General features: G+C 47.7%; 1 protein-coding gene across 10 annotated transcripts in view; it reads left to right on the forward strand.

The window, feature by feature from the left end:
- CSNK1G1 (casein kinase 1 gamma 1) overlaps positions 1-21682 on the forward strand; it is a 127279-nt gene that overhangs the window by 29350 nt on the left and 76247 nt on the right. Inside the window, exon 3 of one of the 10 annotated variants that reach the window (XM_068410172.1) lies at positions 3836-3916. The exons of the other annotated variants lie outside the window; for them this stretch is intronic. The gene's annotated coding sequence lies outside the window, so the exon portion shown is untranslated. The remainder of the gene's footprint in view (positions 1-3835; positions 3917-21682) is intronic. 10 annotated transcript variants of the gene reach the window in all.

Below are 21682 nucleotides of genomic sequence, written 5' to 3' on the forward strand. Positions count from 1 at the left end.
TGGCTGCAGTTTCAGGGAAAGCTGTTGCTACTGCAGTTAACACAGATGAAAGCCTTTATGTTCTTGGCAGTCTGCTGTTACACGGGATATGAAAAGAGCTACTGAAAATTACCAAACAACAGGAGAAGCAGAACTCCTCGAGTACAGGCATTTATTTTGAGGTGTTAGAAGAGTCATAAATGTCCAATTGGCTGCCAGTTTCTTAGCTGTCCAGTTAATGGAACAAGAGTGTGTGACAACCTGCTGCTGCTGAAAAGGATGATACCATCTACCTGTACCTTTCCTGGGGCTGTCTCTGAGGCTTTTTTTAATCTCTCAGTAGGGATTCAGCTTGGGAACCTGACGGAAAGCTGTGCAGTTCGGGGCTTGGCTCGCTGAGAGGTCAAACAAGTGCCAGAGCTGGTGAAGTGGAGAGACTTGAGGGCATGTGATGGATGGAGGAGCAGGAAGATGTCTTTTAGGGTAGATGGATGTTAAGTGGGATAACTCATCTGATGTATAGAATCACAGACTGGTTTGGGTTGGAAGGGACCTTAAAGGTCATCTAGTTCCAACCCCCCCTGCCATGGGCAGGGACACCTTCCACCAGACCAGGTTGCTCCAAGCCCCATCCAACCTGGCCTTGAACACTGCCAGGGAGGGGGCAGCCACAGCTTCTCTGGGCAACCTGGGCCAGTGTCTCACCACCCTCACAGCAAAGAATTTCTTCCTAATATCTCATCTCAATCTCCCCTCTTTCAGTTTAAAACTGTTCCCCCTCATCCTGTCACTCCATGCCCATGTCAAAAGTCCCTCTCCAGCCTTCCTGTAGCCCCTTCAGGTACTGGAAGGTGCTAGAAAGTCTCTCTGGAGCCTTCTCTTCTCCAGGCTGAACAGCCCCAGCTCTCCCAGCCTGTCTCCATAGCAGAGGGGCTCCAGCCCTCGGATCATCTTCGTGGTCTCCTCTGGACTCGCTCCAACAGCTCCGTGTCCTTCTTCTGTTGGTTCCCCCAGAGCTGGACGCAGCACTGCAGGGGGGGTCTCCTGAGAGCGGAGCAGAGGGGCAGAATCCCCTCCCTCGCCCTGCTGGCCACGCTGCTGGGGATGCAGCCCAGGATACGGGTGGCTTTGTGGGCTGCAAGTGCACGTTGCCGGCTCATGGTGAGCTTCTCGTCAGCCATCACCCCAAGTCCTTCTCCTCAGGGCTGCTCTCAATCCATTCTCTGCACAGCCTGTGTTAGTGCTTGGGATTGCCCCGACCCACGTGCAGGACCTTGCACTTGGCCTTGTTGAACTCCATGAGGTTCGCACAGGCCCAGCTCTCCAGCCTGTCCAGGTCCCTCTGGATGGCATCCCTTCCCTCCAGCGTGTCGACCACACCACACAGCTTGGTGTCGTTGGCAAACTTGCTGAGGGTGCACTCAATCCCACTGTCCATGTCACCGACAAAGATACTAAACAGCGCCGGTCCCAGGCATGTACTAGGCGTGGCTGTTCTGGTAACCTAGGGGCTACTCAGCTCTTCTAACCAGCTCGTCTCTGTCTCCTTCAGCCCCCAGGAGTCACGTAAAGCCTGGCTTTGACTCCCATTCTGTCCTTCCTTGTACCTAGGACACGGGCAGAGTAGGAAGCTGGGACCAGGCAAGGTCAGGATGAGGTGTGTGGGAGTAGGGAGGTGGTGGTATGCTTGGGCACTGCTCTGCTCTGCCTGACCCGCCTCTGGGGCTACTGGGTGTAAATCTTCTCCCTCCTACCCAGCACCAGGCTTGGGAGTACTTGCACTCTGCGCTTCCCATTGCTTGTCTGTCCTCTGCTCGCCGGGCTGTAGCATGCCGGCGTGCTGCTGGTACCGTTTGTGAAGCTACTTTGTACCTTACGGGCAGGGTGTTGCCCTGTAGTTGAAGAGCCATGACCCTGACGTAAGGCTGCCGACTCTGGGAGGCTCCTTTGGACTGGAGTTGCCTCATCTTTGCTTAATTTCAGTTTTTAGCCTGTCTCAGCCTGGCCACTAAACTAAGGCTGCTGTAGTCTAGACTAATCATGGTCTGTTACAGCCCTGGGGATGGGGTGGGGGCGTCTGAACCGCTCTGTGATGTGGAAGCAGCGTTGCAAACTTGTGGGGTGCTGCAGAGGACTTGGGGAGCCATTTGGGGGACTCACCTGAAGGTAGCCACTAGGAAGTGGATAAAAAATGTTACTGGGATAAACCAGTGGCTGTCTGAGAAAGATTTGCCTGCTGTTCACTTCCCTTGGGTCACGAGAAATCCGGAGGTAAATGCTTAATTGTTTCACTTCCAAGGTTTTGGAGGTTTTTTTCATCACGTTGAACCCTCTTTCTGCGTTTCAGCACTTGCAGTTGGTTGAATATTAAACACGTCCCCGTGTATCCGAGCTACTATAAGATCAAAACCAGAAGCAGAGTACATATGGAGCTTTGACTCGCACCCAAACTCGGTGGTGGTGCTGTCGTAAATAGATCTGTGAAAGCTGTTCCTGAGCGCTGCATGGATGCTTTGTCTCACTGGTTGCTTTCCTGGGAAAAAAAAACCCACCACCAGGAAAAACTAAAGCTTATTAATTGATACAATACGGATCTGATCACCACGTTGCTCGGGTATAAGCTGCTTTCTTACATGTGTACGTGAACTGGAAAAATTGTCGTACTGACCTTCCTTAAAACAACCAAAACCTCACTGCTAACGTGCACCTACCGCAGTAATCCAGGAAATAATTCCTGTAAAAGGCTGTAAAATCGTCATCCTTTTGTTTTCTCAACATGGGTGTGTGTAAGAGAAGACAGAGGAGATCACACAGAATCGCACAGAATCGATCAGGGTGGAAGAGACCTCTGGGATCGAGTCCAACCATTGCCCTGACACCACCATGTCAACTAGACCATGGCACTAAGTGCCATGTCCAGTCTTTTTTTCTCCAGACAATGTCCAGATGTGGGCATTGTCACCTATATTTGGCGCCATCGCAGGGGAAGCCAAAAGAGGTGACCTTATTGCAGTCTACAACTACCTGAAGGGAGGTTGTAGTGAAGTGGGAGTCGGCCTCTTCTCCCAGGCAACTAGCGATAGGACAAGAGGACACAGCCTCAAGCTTCGCCAGGGGAGGGTCAGGTTGGACATGAGGAAGCATTTCTTCTCAGCAAGGGTCATTAGCCATTGGAAGGGGCTGCCCAGGGAGGTGGTGGAGTCACCATCTCTGGATGTGTTTAAGAAAAGCCTGGACATGGCACTTAGTGCCCTGGTCTAGTTGACGTGGTGGTGTCAGGGCAATGGTTGGACTCGATGATCCCAGAGGTTTCTTCCAACCTGATTGATTCTGAGATTCTGTGAGTCCGAGCAGTGATGAAGCTAACTTCTATGCGGTTGAATCAGTGATGGACAGCCCACTAACAAGCAATGCTTTGCTGGTTGCTGTAACTCATCTGTGCGCAGATAAAGCGTTCCTGGAAGTGGCATCTTCTGTTTCCGTTCAGAAATCCTTTGGTGTGAGAGGTCTCAGGTTGTACTCGGCATTTGCACATCTGTCCTGTGGAGGAAGAGCAGATAAGGTTCAGATGGGGGCAGTCCTACTTGCTTCCTAGCCAACTGACAGGTGATTGTAAGCGATTTCTGAAGGCAAATACGTGGTTGCTGTCATCGTCTCTTCCTCAAGCTGCAGCAAAGGTTTGCAGTGTTGCAGTAAATCACCTTAGAGAACGCAGGTAACGAAGCGAGGTCCCCTGGGGAGGTTGTGGCAGCTGTTGGACACCTGACTGGTACTTTATAGACACGGTCAAGCACTGATCCATCACAAACAAGGGTTTGACTATATTTAGGTCATCTGTCTCCTTTTCCACGTGCAGCTTCACCTTGTCCTGAGATACGTCCTGCAGAGGGATGACGGCCAGACCGCTGTGGTTGAGAGTTTATTTTCTGTTTTAATGGTGAGTCTTCAGATGATGGGAAGTCCAATTTTTAGCCTTTCCTTTAAAAGGCAGCAGATGTCAGATTGTCCTCAGTGTCCTTCTCTCCTAAACTTTCTTCTCCAACTGAATGTGAATCAGATTGGTGCAGTTTTGTGACAAAGCAGTGTTCTTCCAGTTCTTGTTCTCGCATGTCAATGCAAATGTCACTTAGAACAAGAAAAGATCTATCTGATGTAGATGTCTAAGTTGGCCATGCTGTCACTTTTGTTGGGATGCTGCCTTTGGGAATATAGTGCAGGTCCTGTGAACAAGGGCTCGGGTTCACCTCAAATTAACTCTGAAGGTTGCAGGTTCAAGAAGATGAGCTACCTCACCTGATGCAAGCTGCAGAGCGCTCTTCTGCGAGCTGTGGGTACCAGAAGGCTACATAAATTCAGAAAGAAGCAGGATGAGTTCATTCAGGTGGGGAAAATCAGTCCAGCATCGTTGCAGTGGTATCACTGTGGGTCATGAAATGGTCTTCAAGTCTTTAGCTCCGATATAGAGCATTGCTGTGTATTTCCCGTGCTCCTGTGGTCTTGGCTAGATGTTTCTATTGGCCACCTAAGATGGGGTATTGTGCCAAATGCACCCGTTGTGCGTCTTGTGTTTGCTCATGCTCTGACTGCACCTGCACTTTCTCGGCACAAATTTCTGCTGAAAAATCTCACGTGTCCTTGTGCTACCTGCCGGTTTTCACAGTCTGACTGAGAAGACTAAGCTGTAAATGATGTGAATTTTCTTTCGCGTGCAGTGTTCCAAAGGGATATTTTGTAGCTGAATACGGAGCCATTTTCAGGTTTCAAACCACAAAACATGACTTTTGAAAAGCGCCTGATGTACAGGGCGTTGTATATAGATGCTATTGCTTAGGGACATGGGTTAGTGGTGGCCTTGGCAGTGCTCGGTTAATGGTTGGACTCAATGATTTTAAAGGTCCTTCCCAACCAAAACGATTCGATGACTCTGAGAGGTGCTGTCTTTCCTTGTGGAAGAACTGCCTTGTAGGCTGAAGAATCAGGCTTGTTTTTTCAGCTTTCTCAAGGTTATATTGTTTGTGTGAAAGGGGAACGGGTGCTGTAATGCAGTAATTAATCTTGCGAATATGGTTTTAAGATGGTGCCTAAAGGTGATCTGTAGCTGTGGGAGGTAGGGTTTCAGCGATGAATTCTTGGAGGCTCAGCTGTTTCTTTATTTAACTGAAGATCTGGCGGTGGGGATGGATTTGGATGGGAGGTTGGTGCCTTTCAGAGGACACAAAGACACTTGGTAGCATGAGTACTTTTGACTTCTCCCATGGTTAGGAGGTAAGATGGTTTAGTGGTGGCCTTGGCAGTGCTCGGTTAACGGTTGGACTTGATGATCTTAAAGGTCCTTTTCAACTAAAATGATTCTATGGGACAAAAACCCCTCCACTTCTTGTTTTAGATCATTATTAAAGCTAATAGGGTGGAATAAGGTGTCGTCTCTCTGCTCCACAAGATTGGTGCTTGTGAAATAAATGCTAAAGCTCCAAGTGAAGTGATCTGCCAGCCATAACTAGTCCAAGGCCATGTGTCGCAGGGCAAAGGAGCGTTATCATCAGGATGTGCTTTCCTTGGCTACAAATCTCTGCAAGTACCTGCGTTGCATCTGCATTTTAAAAGATGGACTTGACTTAAGTCTAGATGAGTGTGAAAGGGTAGAACAAAATAGCTTTCTCCTCCAACTTCAGGAACCAAGGACTTCCTCTGATCATTGCTCCTTGCCTACTGTTTATTTATTCACTGGGTGTTGGCTTCAGTTTCTCCCCGTTGCTAATCCAGGGGAAGCCGTAAGGCGTCTTCTAATCTCTTTGCACCAAACTCGTCTGAGTTGCCATAATCTCCTCACAGGGACTGGTTTTGGTTCTTGGAAAATCTTTAGGATTCCCTCTGCAGTGTCACTAATTTTTAAGTCATTATAGGATGGGAAATACAGTAGCATCATCCAGTTCCAACCCCCCTGCCACAGGCAGGGACACCTTCCACTAGACCAGGTTGCTCCAAGCCCCATCCAACCTGGCCTTGAACACTGCCAGGGAGGGGGCAGCCACAGCTTCTCTGGGCAACCTGGGCCAGGGTCTCACCACCCTCACAGCAAAGAATTTCTTCCTAATATCTCATCTCAATCTTCCCTCTTTCAGTTTAAAACTGTTCCCCCTCATCCTGTCACTCCATGCCCTTGTCAAAAGCCCCTCTCCAGCTTTCCTGTAGCCCCTTCAGGTACTGGAAGGTGCTAGAAGGTCTCCCTGGAGCCTTTTCTTCTCCAGGCTGAACAGCCCCAACTCTCTCAGCCTGTCTCCAGAGCAGAGGTGCCTCAGCCCTCTGACCATCTTCATGGCCTCCTCTGGACTCGCTCTGGATGGCCAATGCAAATATCTGCCAAATGCTCACTCTCACTTACTTGTTGACTAGCAAACAAGCTTATGTGGCTACCAGTGTGTTTATTTTATATATGAAGACCAACAGCAAAGCTAGCTGGTGCTGTGTGCTTTGGGAGGAAGGTTGCACCCATCAGGACATCTTAGCTGAGACATAAATACCTGTGCTTTGCCCCAGTGCCTCTTGAATGCTGATCCTGTAACAAAGGGAATAAATGACTTTGAGAACAGCTTAGGAAATGTGGTTTCAGTGTTTGGATAAGCCAGTATCTAATAAAACCCAAGCTGTGAAGCTTTTCTTGCCGCCAGGGATGAGTGACTCCTCTGCCGTGTGCGTTCCTTTGTGTTACACTGCATAAATGAGCTTGTGCTTCGTTATTTTCCTTGGTGAGGGAACACATGTGGATCGCTCTCCTCTGCCTTTATCATAATAGCTGGAGAAATTTAAGGTCTTTTGAATTCTTTCTCAAATGGGATTGAAACACATGAATGGGTTAGAAGCTTGCAAAACAGGGAGACCGACACAGCTAAGGCCAACACAAAAGTCTAATTCCTTGAGAACAGAGCAAAATATTTCGTTCTGTTAATCACGAAACTTTACTCTTGTTCGTACTAGGTGGTATTTATAGTTTTAATGGTATGTGCCTTGCCTTTCCTTCCTAATAGATTGCTGGACCGCAAGTGGGTGGAAGATTTGTTTGTTTTGGCACAACGTTCACTTTACATAGGCATGTCTCAAGTTTACAGCAAACGGAGGAGCCGGGCCGTGAACTGTGCAAAGTCCTTAACACGAGGGAAAGGAGAGAAGTAGGAAAATTGTCGTGTAAAATTACCTCTCTCAAACTGAAACATCTTTTCAGCTTATTTCCCCTGCTAGCTTGCTTGTCATTTCATAGAATCACAGACTGGTTTGGGTTGGAAGGGACCTCAAAGCCCATCCAGTTCCAACCCCCCTGCCACGAGCAGGGACACCTTCCACCAGACCAGGTTGCTCCAAGCCCCATCCAACCTGGCCTTGAACACTGCCGGGGAGGGGGCAGCCACAGCTTCTCTGGGCAACCTGGACCAGCATCTCACCACCCTCACAGCAAAGAATTTCTTCCTGATATCTCATCTAAATCTCCCCTCTTCCAGTTTAAAACCGTTCCCCCTCGTCCTGTCAATATTTCTTTAAGCTGACATTGCTCCATCAAACACAACGTGAGCGTGAACGCTGTGTCGGTGCCGTGTGTTCCTGCTGCTCGCCGTCATCGCTCGAAATCCAGCTGCTGTGGGTTGGGCGTCAAGTATCCTCATTTTGGGTGTTGAATAACTTCAGTGGTGATCCTCTTCCAGCACGGGGGAGGTCAAATCTCAATGGAAGTGACCAAAACGGCAAGCTGACCTGGCAAAAAGGTAGCGGAGGTGTTCACTTACTACCTAAGTACTTTTTCTTGACCTGAGAAACAAGCGTCAGGTGGTGGGATGGTGGGAGATGCAGATGAAAGGTTATCGGTAGCAGAGGTTGGCATGAGTTAAATCCACCGCCATGACCGTAGCACAGCAGCGGCGCCAACACATCTGGCTTTGATAACGAAAACAAACATGCTGCGGAAGCTGGATATCTCTTTGGAACAGTTGTTTGCAGCTGAAAAACGGGGCTGCGTCGTGTGTGCAGGGTCACCATGTGGTCCTGCTGTGTGGGACTGGGCCTGAGTCCTTGGTGGGAGGACACTGTCACTGCCCATGTTCAGAGTGGCTTTTTGCAGACTCGGAGGACTGTCTGGTTTTCCTTGGTGTGCAGGGATTTTGTGGCTTGCCAGATGTCCTTGCTGCCATTAATACCCTCTTGCATTTTGAGAACATTCTCCATCACCTGGTGTAAAGGTGGGGTGATCTCTGGCCACCCGTGTTTGTGAACCCGTGTTCAGGATAAGAGTGTGAACAAAGGATGGTGATGCCTCGTAACCAGGCTGATCCTTTGCAAATTTAAATTTGTCCAATTACTGTGTACTTAACAGGGGAAATTTGATGAGCTCGATGGTGCATGAAGGCAAATGCTGTCAGCTGGATGGGTGCAGTCAAGAGGAACCTCCAGAGCTTATCTCAAGACTGTCACTGTGAGAAACCAGAGAGTATTTATTGCCATTTCTCACGCTGCTTGTGCCACCCACATGTGTCCCAGTGTGCTGGATGGTTTTACGTGGGATGGCAGCGTGGAGAGGCTGCCTCTCACAGACTGGTCGGGGTTGGAAGGGGCCTCTGGAGATCATCCAGTCCAACCCCCTGCCAAAGCAGGGTCACCCAGAGCACGTTGCACAGGGTCATGTCCAGGCGGGTTTTGAATATATCCAGAGAAGGAGACTCCCCACCCTCCCTGGGCAGCCTGTGCCAGGGCTCTGGCACCGCCAAAGTAAAGAAGTTTTTCCTCATATTGAGATGGAACTTCCCATGTTTCAGCTTGTGCCCATTGCCCCTTGTCCTGTCACTGGGCACCACTGAGAAGAGTCTGGCCCCATCCTCTTGACACCCACCCCTGAGGTATTTGTAAGCATTCATAAGATCCCCCCTCAGTCTGCTCTTCTCCAGCTGAACAGCCCCAGCTCCCTCAGCCTCTCCTCGTGAGAGAGATGCTCCAGCCCTCTGACCATCTCCATACCCCTCCACTGGACTCTCTCCAGTAGTTCCTTGTCTTTCTTGAATTGGAAGGGCCCAGAACTGCACACAGTACTCAGACACTCTCCTGATGCTGCTCTACCTGACGTAGTGCATGGACCTCATCTCGGCAAGCTCATGCCACACAGATGTGTCCCAGCGTGCTGGATGGTCTTACGTGGGATGCCAGTGTGGGGTGGCTGCCTCTCCTGATGCCACTCTTCCTGACTTAGCACGTGGACCTCATCTAAGCAAGCGGTGTGGGTGATCTTTACAAAGAAGCTGCATCTTGTGAAGCACGGGTAGCAAAATGACGGGCATGAGACGGTGCTTGCTAATAAATCTGGACGAAGCTGGAACACCCATCCATCATGTGAAGACTTTTAAGGCACCATCAACTCGCTACCTTGGGATTTGAGGAAGAAAAAAAACCCCAAAACCAGCCAACAACAGAAACCTTCAAGTATTCAATTTTTTAAAGCCGTGGAGCTTGTTCTCTGGAGGATTGATGGCTTCTGCTTGGCTTTCCGCTGCGGGCTGGTCATACGGGCTGCTTCCTATCAAGGAAATAACTAGGCACAACCATTTACTTCCTGTGAACAATCCCAAGTGTATCTTGGGATTATTACACCTAATTGCTCTGCTGAGGAAGTGCAGGTTTTTATGGAGCTTATGATGTTTGCGTGGGCGTAGCCTATCTTGCCACTTACCGGCGCAGAACGAACCCAGTAACCCAAGCCTGTACCTTGCACTGGGGAGGAGACAGCTCAGAGCTGCCAGCAAAAGGCACAACCTTTGCTTTGTTTAGAAATAAATAAATAACAATAAAATATTAAATAAAAGGCAAGAGACGGGATTGTTTCCCAAAACTATCACTGCAGCGCTGACTTCATGGAGTTTTTATGATCCCATAATGGGAAGGGAAGATGAGTCGCTGCTTTGAGTGTAACAGTGCCTTAAATATTAAGTTTTTAATGGAAGTGAGCAATACCAGTAAAACCCTCACCCTACAAAAACAGAGGGGTGGGAGAGAATGAGGCGATGGCAGGGAATTGGGGTGCTGGCAGCCGCTGCCCCTTCTTGGTGACAGCTTTGAGATGTGTTTGCTTAGGCTAAAGCAACGTATTTATTAAGCCCTAACGAGCAGGATTTATTAACCAGGAGTCTTGGTTCTCACCTTTTCAGCTCCCTTGTGCTCTTTAACCTCTGCACGTGGTTGCAAGGTTTGTCACCCTTGTTTGACAGCGATTTGCCTCCAAATAAACAGCACGTTGAAGGCTGAGGGAGATTTGTCTCGCTATATAGGTCGCAGGTACATAGTTTCCTCTTCGAGACATGGGTTAGTTGCAGGCAAAATATGTAGGTAATGTCAGTTGAATTCCTGCCAAATGTCTAATTAGGTGAAGTGACAGCATGGTCTGATCCTTTGTCCCGTGGCTGCTGGAAAAGGCAGTATCTTCAAGTAGGGAGAAGGTGAAGTTCAGGCATTAAAACGAGAAGACATATACATTAAATTATTAAGTATCAAGTTTTCTTGCATTTCCTCTTAATACACTACTTGTCTCTCCTTTTGGAGTCACAGAATCACAGAATATTCGGGATTGGAAGGGACCTCGAAAGATCATCTAGTCCAAGCCCCTGCCGGAGCAGGATTACCTAGATCATATCACACAGGAACGCGTCCAGGCGGGTTTTGAATGTCTCCAGAGAAGGAGACTCCACAGCCTCTCTGGGCAGCCTGTGCCAGTGTTCGGTCACCCTCACCGTAAAGAAGTTTTTCCTCATATTTATGTGGAACCTCCTGTGTTCCAGCTTGCACCCATTGCCCCTTGTCCTGTCAAGGGATGTCACTGAGAAGAGCCTGGCTCCATCCTCGTGACACTTGCCCTTTACATGTTTAAAAACATTAATGAGGTCACCCCTCAGTCTCCTCTTCTCTAAGCTAAAGAGACCCAGCTCCCTCAGCCTCTCCTCAGAAGGGAGATGTTCCACTCCCTTAATCATCTTCGTGGCTCTGCGCTGGACTCTCTCTAGCAGTTCCCTGTCCTTCTTGAACTGAGGGGCCCAGAACTGGACACAGTATTCCAGATGCGGCCTCACCAGGGCAGAGTAGAGGGGGAGGAGAACCTCCCTCGACCTGCTGGCCACACTCTTCCTAATGCACCCCAGGACACCATTGGCCTTCTTGGCCACAAGGGCACACTGCTGGCTCATGGTCATCCTGCTGTCCACTAGGACCCCCAGGTCCCTTTCCCCTACGCTACTCTCCAACAGGTCTGTCCCCAACTTGTACTCGTACATGGAGTCACCATTACTATTGATTTTTTTTAAGAGATGCTGATATTCCGGCTCACTGTCTCTTACGTCACTCTGTTTCCAGTTCATTAACCATCTCTTACAAGGAGTTTCTGGTGATGAGTAACCTGGAGGCAAGGGCCAAGTCAAGTCTGTTGGGCAACGGCGAGAGTCTGTGGGCTGGAGTCACGTGGGACTTGGCAGGGTTGTCTGCTTCCCCATTTCTATGGGCATATGGGCTTTGCCTGCTAGTCCAGGTCTTAAAGTTTAGCCTGTTGTTTTGGTCATGTCCCCTTATAGGTTTTTGTCCTTTCTTCGTATAAGGCTGTGTGGTGGTGAAGAGCAACTTCTTCAGTTTGTGATGCTGCAGATTGCCCCACAGTAGGACATGAAAGCACATAGTCTCTCTTACAGCCAAATGTGCTTTGGCTGATTGCTGGTATTCATCCCTGGAGGACACACCTAAGCTGGGATGAATCTTGCCTGATTTATGGTGTGTGTAGGTGCTCAGTGCTAAAATCCTTGCGCTGAATTAGATGCTTGCGTGAAGCTTCCTTTCTGAAGGCACCTATTTTTGATGCACCTTCATAACTTCATTCCTTTGGCGTGAAAGTGATATTTTCTCTAAGGCTTTGCTGCTTCATGTAGTGGACACTTGGACACTGAGAGTGTCATTACACCTGTATCGAGGGCTCCGTGCAGCGAGAGGCCAGACTAGCTTTCCTCTGTCTCCTGAGCCACCAGGAGCATCAGCAGCATCAATGTGAGGTTTTACACCAAGACACAACACGTCTTCTCTTCCCTGTCTAGCAGTCTTTTGATCTTTGAAGCTGTGTGTTGGACATTGTATTATTTATGTACTGATGAATACCAAGCAGAAGATACACTGCTGCTTTAGACAGCTCGTAAGCAGCAGCCCAGGTCTCTACTTCACCTGGGTTTCAGAAGCTGGGATCCTGAATCTGACCAGCGGTTTCAGAAGCTCTTTTTAGGAACTGATATGTTCTTGTTAGGAACTGATATGAGCCTTGGCAGAGGTTTGGTGTCCTGATCTGAGGCAACCAAGAAACTGTTCTGCTTGTTTGTCCTCAGCTTTTTTTGAGGCATCCTGGGTATTGGTGGGACAGAGGAGAGGCAACCTGTTCCCATCAGACAGTCAGAAGCTTGGGGACCTGGAGCTCTCGTCTCAAGTTTAGGGTGCAGAGAGCCTACACCTGAATCCCACTTCATTACTGTTTTGTAATGACACCGTTTTTATTGCTACTGGGTGGCACTCAACACGAATGTGTTCTTCCATGGGGGAAACAGGAACCTGGTGAGCGCTCATATTCATCTTGACACACGGCCAAATGCTTCTCGCACCTCTCTGAATTAGTCAGGGCTGCCTGTCAGCTCGAGGTGGGTTTCACTAACACAACTTCTACCTCCCCCTTGCTATCAAGGGGTCTTCAGTTTTCTTTGACCCTGTCCAAGTTCACAAGGACTTTTCTTCTAGTAAGAGGCTTTCCCCGACTCTGCACGCACACGCCGTGAAAGCTGTGTTGGCTCTGAACTTGATGCTTGCATTCCTTTCTGAAAGCAGAAAAAAAAAGCCCTTCATGGTTTGGATAGTGCGAAGGGGGTTTTTTGGTGTTTAACCGCCAAATTTACCAGGCTTTTCAACCACTCTGAGCCTGTCTGCAATTCATCCTCCAGGCTTCTTTTCCTTGGCGCAGATAAAACAGTTGTAGGCTATTGAGGTGCATCTGTGTTAAATTATGCTATAAATCTGCAGAAGTGATGTTGCTGCCAGTGATCCAAGCCTGCTCCAGAGCCCAAACCGCCGTGGTGGTCTTGTCAAGGACTTTGGTTGTCGTTGATACCAGTAACTGCGAACTACGTCCATCAGCCACCATGGAAGCACGTGAATCTGCCTGATGCAGGTTATTCCTTGAGATGCACGTGGCTGTCTAGAAGTCATCTCTTCTTTGGTAGGCTTTGTCCCTTTCTTCTTCAAATCCGTTGCCTGAAAGGAAGGGGGTGGTGTAGGTATATCTGCAGCTCTCTTTTTGCTGTTAAGCGACCTGGAATTTTAAGATGAAAAAAAATACAGGTATGTGTGATGGCTGGATACTGGAGAAGAGAACGTCTGCAGGGTTCTCATCCAGCCCTGGGTCTGTTGCAGACCCTTTGCTACTGCCAGGTTTTTTCTCATTTCCTCTGTAGCATCCTCATAAATACCTATTTCTGCTGGAACCTGATCTTATGTGGCCTTACACAGCCTATTTTGCAAGCAGAGATGGTATCCTAAACGTCACAGAACCGTTTTGGTTGGACCTTTAAGATCATCGAGTCCAACCATTAACCTAACACTACCAAGGCCACCACTAACCCATGTCCCTCACCACCACATCTACACGGCTTTTAAATCCTTCCAGGGATGGTGACTCCACCACTGCCCTGGGCAGCCTGTTCCAATGCTTGACAACCCTTTTGGTGAAGAAATTGTTCCTGATATCCAATCTAAACCTCCCCTGGCATGCTTTTTACCAGTCTTTGAGAAGTCTTTCAAACACTGGATTTTAAAGCTGGTTACTGTAATATCAAGAGGGAGATCTTAAAACCTTTGTCAATGTGACTGTTCCCTCTCAGGGCAGCAGCACAGCAGGGGCTGCAGGACTCCCGGGGCTGCAGTGTTGGGGCTGGTGCTGTGCAGACAGCTGTGTGTGGGCTGAACACCTGCGTCGTTCGGAGGTGTTTGCTGCTGACAAACGGGGATTTGGCACCCTGTCAGGCTTTTATGCAGAGGGATGTGTGTCTGACTTCTGCAGCAAGCCTCAGAAGATAGAGGGGAGCTGATCTGGCAGTTGCTCTTCAGTCTTTTCTCTTCCCAGCCTAAAAAAACAACCCTAAAATATGCAGAGCTCAGGTTTCATTTAGGGGATTTTTTCATTTTATTGAAGTGTTCAACTGTTCATTTAGCTGTTCCAGCATAATCCAACTCTTCAGAAAGAGCACTAACCCTCTTTCTGACAGATTATGGTCCGTAGTACTTTGTTACGTACATAGGAATATGCATACATGGCTGCTGGCGTGTGTTTGGCTTGAACTCAAGTGGGGACGAGAAGTCAATGAATCTACCTTGCATCACACAAACCATTTCCCTGAAAAATGATCTTATTCTTTTCTTTGACTCTCTTTGTGTGGAAGAACTAAATTATTTTAATTATATTAAAATGACTTTTTCCCTCCCTACCGTTCTTGGCTTTGGTGCTGAACTTGTGTAGGGGGTATTGAGAACAAAGTTCAGGAATGGGTGCTTGGATTGCTCTTGGTGAAACGATCAACCGAGACTCGCTTAGAAGAGTAACTTGCCAACACATTTAGTTGAGGATTATACAGTTAATGTGTTTTAGCACGTTCACAAGGTCTTTGAGGAAAAGACTTCATGGAAGTTCACTTCCCTAGGATGGAAAACGGTATGAGTTCATTTGGGTTCATCCCTTTCTGTAAAAACTGTAATTGTAGGATGTCAACTTGACAGTCCTGTGCATTCATGAGTAACGAATGAGTGTCGTGATCCGCAGTTGTCCATCCTTCTCCCTTCCCAGCAATTTAGACTTAAATACTGTTTATGTGCCTCATCTTGTAAGGCATTTTTTCCGCCTCCGAAGCGCTGAACAAAACTAACTGCACAAGCTGAAGATTAAATTGTTGGGTCCAATGATTCAACAGAAGCAACTCATAATGCTTAAAAGGTATCTGTAGCTGTCAAAGCTAGAAAGAGTCTCCCAAGTGTGGGACATCTGACATGATGTAGTCTGTAGCCAGCTTTGTCAATGCTGTTACCAGCTTTAAACTGCAACAGAGGATTTTGACCTATTTTTTCAGTTTTTATGTTGTTTTACACAACCTTGAGGATGTTGAAACCAGGTCAGTCTAGTGGTGTTTGGGAAAGCACGGGTAAATGCTGATCTCCTCTGTGTGGAGGCACTACTCAGATATGGGCAGGTAGTTGAAATACACTACCATAATAGGAGGCTTACTGGAGGAGTATCTCCTAGTAGAAGACCCTCTAGGTAACCAGAAAGCTCTTGAGTGGGAGAGAAAAAGGCAAAAAGAAGTATATTTCTCATGGCTGAGTGGAGAAGGCATTCAGCCTCTGCATCCTCCCTTCCTACTAGCTTGTGTAGATAACCAAATATCCTGTCTTGGTCTGATGTGGAGGAGGATCCTGCTCTGATGCTTGACTATCTGTTGATTTTTCTCCTTGTGAACAGGGCAGATCTCATAACTCTTCTGTTTTCCTGTTAGTTAAACAGCAACTTTGCCAGAAGTGAGTAATGGGGTGGCTTTGGGAAAAAGAAATTTTTATTGGGGCCCGTTGGAAGGTTGAATTGGGCAGAAGCAGGACAAGAAGTGGAACGTCATGGAAGGAGAGAGATGTAGCAGTGGGATGAGAAGGCACGAAGGGACCTGAAGCCAATGCAGATGTGCGTCCACATAGAAGAGAGCAAAGCTGTAAGTGAAAGGTTTACTAATCGTGTTTTAATATAGGAAGAGCATTGACGCCCAGGAAGCTGTTGATGTATGCAGTGAAGCAGAGGACACAAAGCCAGCTTGTTCTTCTAAACTTAAGGGTTTAAGCTAATAAAATGAGTTGGCAGATGCTGAGAACATGAGTGAATACATCATATATGTCCTGGTTTCAAAATATTCCTCATTACCTGCGTCCTGGCTGCTGTACCTTTTCCAGAGGGTGAACCATTTGTCGTCCCAATCTGTGGCAAAGTGAACAGTTTGCTGCTGCTGAAGGCTCTACTTTTTGCACAGAATGAGGGTGGAAGCTGGTGATCTCATATCCATATGTTTATAACATGTCAGTTGAGAGCCCTGAAGGATTTTATAGTCTTTGAAGTCATGTGGGAAGTAGCAGATCTTGTCTGGAAAGTGCTCTCCAGATCAAGAGGCTTACCAGAAGTATTACACAGGCACATGGGGTGGACGTTGGAAAATCCAGTGAGAAGGCACGTGCCTTGTCCTAAAGCAATGATCTTGGAGTCACTTTGAGAACTTGAGTTCCTGTTTCTGTAGAGAGCGGGATGAGATCATCCATCCCAACAGAAAACGGGGCTTTGTTGAAGGTCTCTTCTTAAAAGAAGAAAAAAGGAATTGTAGGGCTGAGCTACTTCTGCTTGTTATGATGTTGATCCATCCGCCAAGCATTTGCAGTTTGATTTCTGGCATATATTGACTCCTTCATGAATCAAAACCTCCCACAGACCTGCATCAGGTCTACTTGATTTGATTTGAACAAAGGGGGATTCATTTGCAATTTCAGTTTGGACAGATTTTCTGAAATTGTGCCACAAAGCAAGACTTTGACTCATGTTCTTACCTTGGAAGGGTCTCCAGACTATCTCAGGTAGGTCAAAGAAATCTTCAGGGCGAGGGAAGCGAGCTTTTCCTTTGATGGGTAGGAATAAGGATTGCTTTGGCTTCTTCACACCAGTCACTTTGTGTTGTCCTTTACTACTGCTGCTTCCAAACTTAAGGACTTCATGGAGAAAACGGGATGGCTGTGTGCTGTAACGAGCGCTGGGTAAGGGATAAAACTTCCTTCACGCTAGACCATGGATGACAACGCGAACAGCAGCTGGCTTCAGCACCACCAAGAAGCTGGTTTGTGGCTCTAAGGCTGCGGTTTTATTGATGGAGGAGAGGTCGTGATTTAGATCTTGGGTCCTAAGTGTTTTGAAGTGTGTAGGATGCAAAGCTGGGGGGATTTTTTCACTTAGCTAACCGCGCGCTGAGTAATTTCCTTTCAAGCCTGTACCTTTCATTAAATAACTGTTCCCGTGTCTCCAACTATATTGTAGTGAAATGAAGACTGGAATTGGACTGAGTCACCATTACGGAAATATCTTCATGCAGGTTTGTTTAAATGCGAGTAACTTTCAGGAGCAATCTTGCTGAGTGGGTGGAAAGGTAGGAAAGAAAATCGTTATGAAAAAGTTAGAATCGCAGCAGGAAATAGTCGTGGAGTTCGGAGCAGTCTTTAAATATTAACACGACTGACTTCAAATTACAGTCTAGTCTTCATTCTTCTGCAGCTCCTCTTCCAAAGCCAAGCGCTTTGTTAGTCTTCAAAAGCCATATTTGATGCCATGTTTGCTGCAGTCATTTTTAGTATGTAGTAACAGTAGCGAAAGATCTTTGCGCGATTCCGTGTACCGACAGCTGGGATCTGCTCGTAGGGTTGGCCGTAATAAAGAGGTTATGGAACACTTGGTTCACTCATTCATTGCTGCTCTGAATTCCTGTTTGCAGGAGGCTTTCAGCTGAGAGAGAGGATGTTGAGTGTTTACAGACTGTCAGGCGTGACCTTTCCATCCTTCTCCCTGGGGAGACTTTATACAGATGGGGAACGGGGGAAGGATGGAGGCGTAGTAGCTTGTAACCATTAACATCTTATTTCACTAACTGGAAAATGTGTGGTGGAGCTCTGCACTTAATCTGCCTGAGAAGAATGGAGTTGCTTGTCCCATCTGAGATGCGTTGAGCAAGGAGGCTCAGGGAAGACCTTATCACTCTCTGCAACTACCTGAAAGGAGGGTGTAGCGATGTGGGGGTCAGTCTCTTCTCCCAGATAACAAGCAACAGGACAAGAGGAAACGGCCTCAAGTTGCACCAGGGGAGGTTTAGATTGGAGATCAGGAACAATTTCTTCACTGAAAGGGTTGTCAAGCACTGGAACAGGCTGCCCAGGGCAGTGGTGGAGTCACCATCCCTGGAGGGATTTAAAAGCCATGTAGATGTGGTGCTGAGGGACATGGGTTAGTGGTGGCCTTGGCAGTGTTAGGTTAATGGTTGGACTTGATGATCTTAAAGGTCCTTTCCAACCCAAACGGTTCTGTGATTCTGTGATTCTAAGTGTCAAATCAAGCTGTGTATTTCTGATGTTGGATCTGAAACTTGGCACATGGGGCTTGAGCTGAGTTCAGACTTTAGTCTGGAGGAGAAGGAAGCTGTATCGATGTTCAGGAGGGCATGTACTCTCAAGAGGCTTGAGAAGCCCTTAGAGCAATGATGTACTTGTGTCATTGAGCACTGATGGAGCACTGCCTGCCCTGCAGTCGCTGAAGACCAAGGCCACCTCACGTCAACCATTTGAAACATGTTAAATCGTGTGCCTTTACCTTTTGGGGGCTTGCAGCTCTTTTTTTATAGCTAGCAAAATGCTCTTCTGTAATGATGCTTGTGCCAGCAGGTAGCTGAAGGACTTTGAAAAGATCTGCACCTAGGCATCAGGTTCTGCTGCAAAACAGCCTCCCTAGCTGGATCCACCTACTCTGCAGGTCGAAAGCTCGTAGTACTTCATGGCAGAAAGAAGGTTAAATGGCTTCTGGCATCATGCAGGAAAACATTGTAGTGCCTTCTTAAATAGTCTTCCTCTTCCCAGTCCACCTCATGTTCATCAGGGTTGTTTAGAAACCCTTTCCAATGGTTTTAGCTTGTATTAACTTTTCTTACGTTCTCTACTGGGCACGTAACTGTTATCAGAATGAGCAAGAAAGTCTTAAGAAAAAGATCTGTTTGCAACGTTATCAAAATTGTATCATTCCTCCTTCCTTTGCTGTAATCAGTCCCCATCGTGCTGATTTTGCCTCTTCCTTTCAGGGTTTTTGGCTCCTCTTCCATGTAGTCCTTCCTAGTAGTATCTCCTCAGCCTACAGAGCTGTGCTGCCCTTCATGTCTCGCACAATGCTGTGTGTTTTTTTCTAAGCATAAACTGGGCAGGGGTTGTGCTTTTGCTAGAGACTTCTTTCTGTTACCTCTTCGTGAGGGCTGTAGTTGTTGCCTGTGGATTATCTAACCTTGATGAAAAGAATGACTTTGGTCTCCAGGGGAAACAAGTCATCCTCTATGGCTTTGGCTGGGATCAAGTGTGTTTTCCAAAGTGTTATTTTCTTATTCATAGAATTCCTCTGTTCTGCTCATCCATCATCATCACAGAATCAATCAGGTTGGAAGAGACCTCTGAGATCATCGAGTCCAACCATTGCCTGACACCACCATGGCAACTAGACCATGGCACTAAGTGCCATGTCCAGGCTTTTCTTAAACACCTCCAGAGATGGTGACTCCACCACCTCCCTGGGCAGCCCATTCCAATGTCTAATGACCCTTTCTGAGGAGAAATGCTTCCTAATATCCAACCTGAACCTCCCCTGGCGAAGCTTGAGGCTATGTCCTCTTGTCCTATCGCTAGTTGCCTGGGAGAAGAGGCCGACTCCCACTTCACTACAACCTCCCTTCAGGTAGTTGTAGACTACATCCTCACATTTGATTTCTGTTCAGCAATAAACTTCCATCGTTTCAGTGACTGTTGTGTTTTTTTATGTTGTTTGTTTTGAAGCAAGTCTCCTCCCAGCCCAGACTGGGGTGGGGTCCCATCAAAGTGCTTTTCTGATATCTGATAGAGCATCGTCATTGGTTCTGCAAGCTGGTTTCACAAAGCAAAGCCAACCGTGCTTGCGTCTCCGCAAACAGCTTTGAGAAGCAGCGCTAACTCACCCCGTCAAAGTGAACGCTGCAGCTGAAAGTATGTTGGGATGCCTATGATGAAAAACCAGTTCATCCAGTTTGCCTGTAACGGATGCTTCCTGCTTATCCATATTCAGTGTGAAGTATTAAATCTTGAATTAATTTGAGGGACAAGTAAAGCTTGGTAATACTAAATATTGAATTTCTTGTACGTGAACATCTTCTGGCTCTAGCTAGGCCAGTGGTGCTCAGTCATGAACGGTGTTTCACACATTACTTAGTACCATGTTGGGAGCTTGACGCTGCAGCTTCTGGGTCGATATGGCCAGACTGGTAGTATGGACGTGATACAGTGGTTCTCCCTCTCTTCAAGGGAGGGGATTCTGCCCCTCTGCTCCGCTCTCGTGAGACCCCCCCCCGCAGTGCTGCGTCCAGCTCTGGGGCCCCAACAGACGAAGGACACGGAGCTGTTGGAGCGAGTCCAGGGGAGGCCACGAAGATGATCCGAGGGCTGGAGCCCCTCTGCTATGGAGACAGGCTGAGAGTTGGGGCTGTTCAGCCTGGAGAAGAGAAGGCTGTGGGGAGACCTTCTAGCACCTTCCAGTACCTGAAGGAGCTACAGGAAAGCTGGAGAGGGACTTTTTACAAGGGCATGGAGTGATGGGACGAGGGGGAATGGTTTTAAACTGAAAGAGGGGAGATTGAGATGAGATATTAGGAAGAAATTCTTTGCTGTGAGGGTGGTGAGACACTGGCCCAGGTTGCCCAGAGAAGCTGTGGCTGTCCCCCTCCCTGGCAGTGTTCAAGGCCAGGTTGGATGGGGCTTGGAGCAACCTGGTCTTGTGGAAGGTGTCCCTGCCCATGGCAGGGGGGTTGGAATTAGATGGTCTTTAAGGTCCCTTCCAACCCAAACCATTCTAGGATTCTGTGATTCAGACGACCTGATGATTTTCAGACCTTCTGAATTTGCTGCAAACGTGCTGTATGGCATTTTCTGCAGAGATCCACCTTTGTGTGCAGAGACGATGAGAATTCATCTGCTTTTCGCTCTAGAAAAGAGGGCTGCTGAGTCACGGGCTAGAGGAAATATGCTGTGGGTTGTAACCTGTGCAACCTGAGCTAGGTTCTTAGCGTTAGTATAAACTGTTAAAGATGGGTGGTTTTGTGGGATTGTTGTGTTGCGTGAAGCATCCATTCATGTGTATGGGTGTTTCTTAATGCTATTATTAGTTCTTCAAGGTCTTCCTAATACACTGTGGAGGGACGCAGCGACCTTGCTATGAAGATGGAATCTGTTTAGAGTTCTGCAAACTCCCTGTCTGATATCACAGAATCAATCAGGTTGGAAGAGCCCTCTGGGATCATCGAGTCCAACCATTGCCCTGACACCACCGTGTCAACTAGACCATGGCACTAAGTGCCATGTCCAGTCTTTTCTTAAACCCCTCCAGAGATGGTGACTCCACCACCTCCCTGGGCAGCCCATTCCAATGGCTAATGACCCTTTCTGAGAAGAAATGCTTCCTAATGTCCAACCTGAACCTCCCCTGGCGAAGCCTGAGCCTGTGTCCTCTTGTCCTATCGCTAGTTGCCTGGGAGAGAGGCCGACTCCCACTTCACTACAACCTCCCTTCAGGTAGTTGTAGATGACTGGTTCAATATCCACAAACTGGAATTCCCAACTGGTACCTACCTGCATTTTCTGGCTCTAGTGTGGATGACTTCTGCCTTGTATACAGATGCCTTAGGTCAAAACAAGTTTCCAGAAATAAAAGTACACCACAGTTGAAGGCTGGGGAAAGCATACTCATATTTCAAAGGGGCTGATGCTTTTGTTCCATGCCACTGGTTTGTGGATAGTTAATAATTCTTTTTATTTTTGGATAACT

Source organism: Nyctibius grandis, chromosome 11 (assembly GCF_013368605.1).
Source record: "Nyctibius grandis isolate bNycGra1 chromosome 11, bNycGra1.pri, whole genome shotgun sequence".
Classification (NCBI taxonomy): domain Eukaryota; kingdom Metazoa; phylum Chordata; class Aves; order Nyctibiiformes; family Nyctibiidae; genus Nyctibius; species Nyctibius grandis.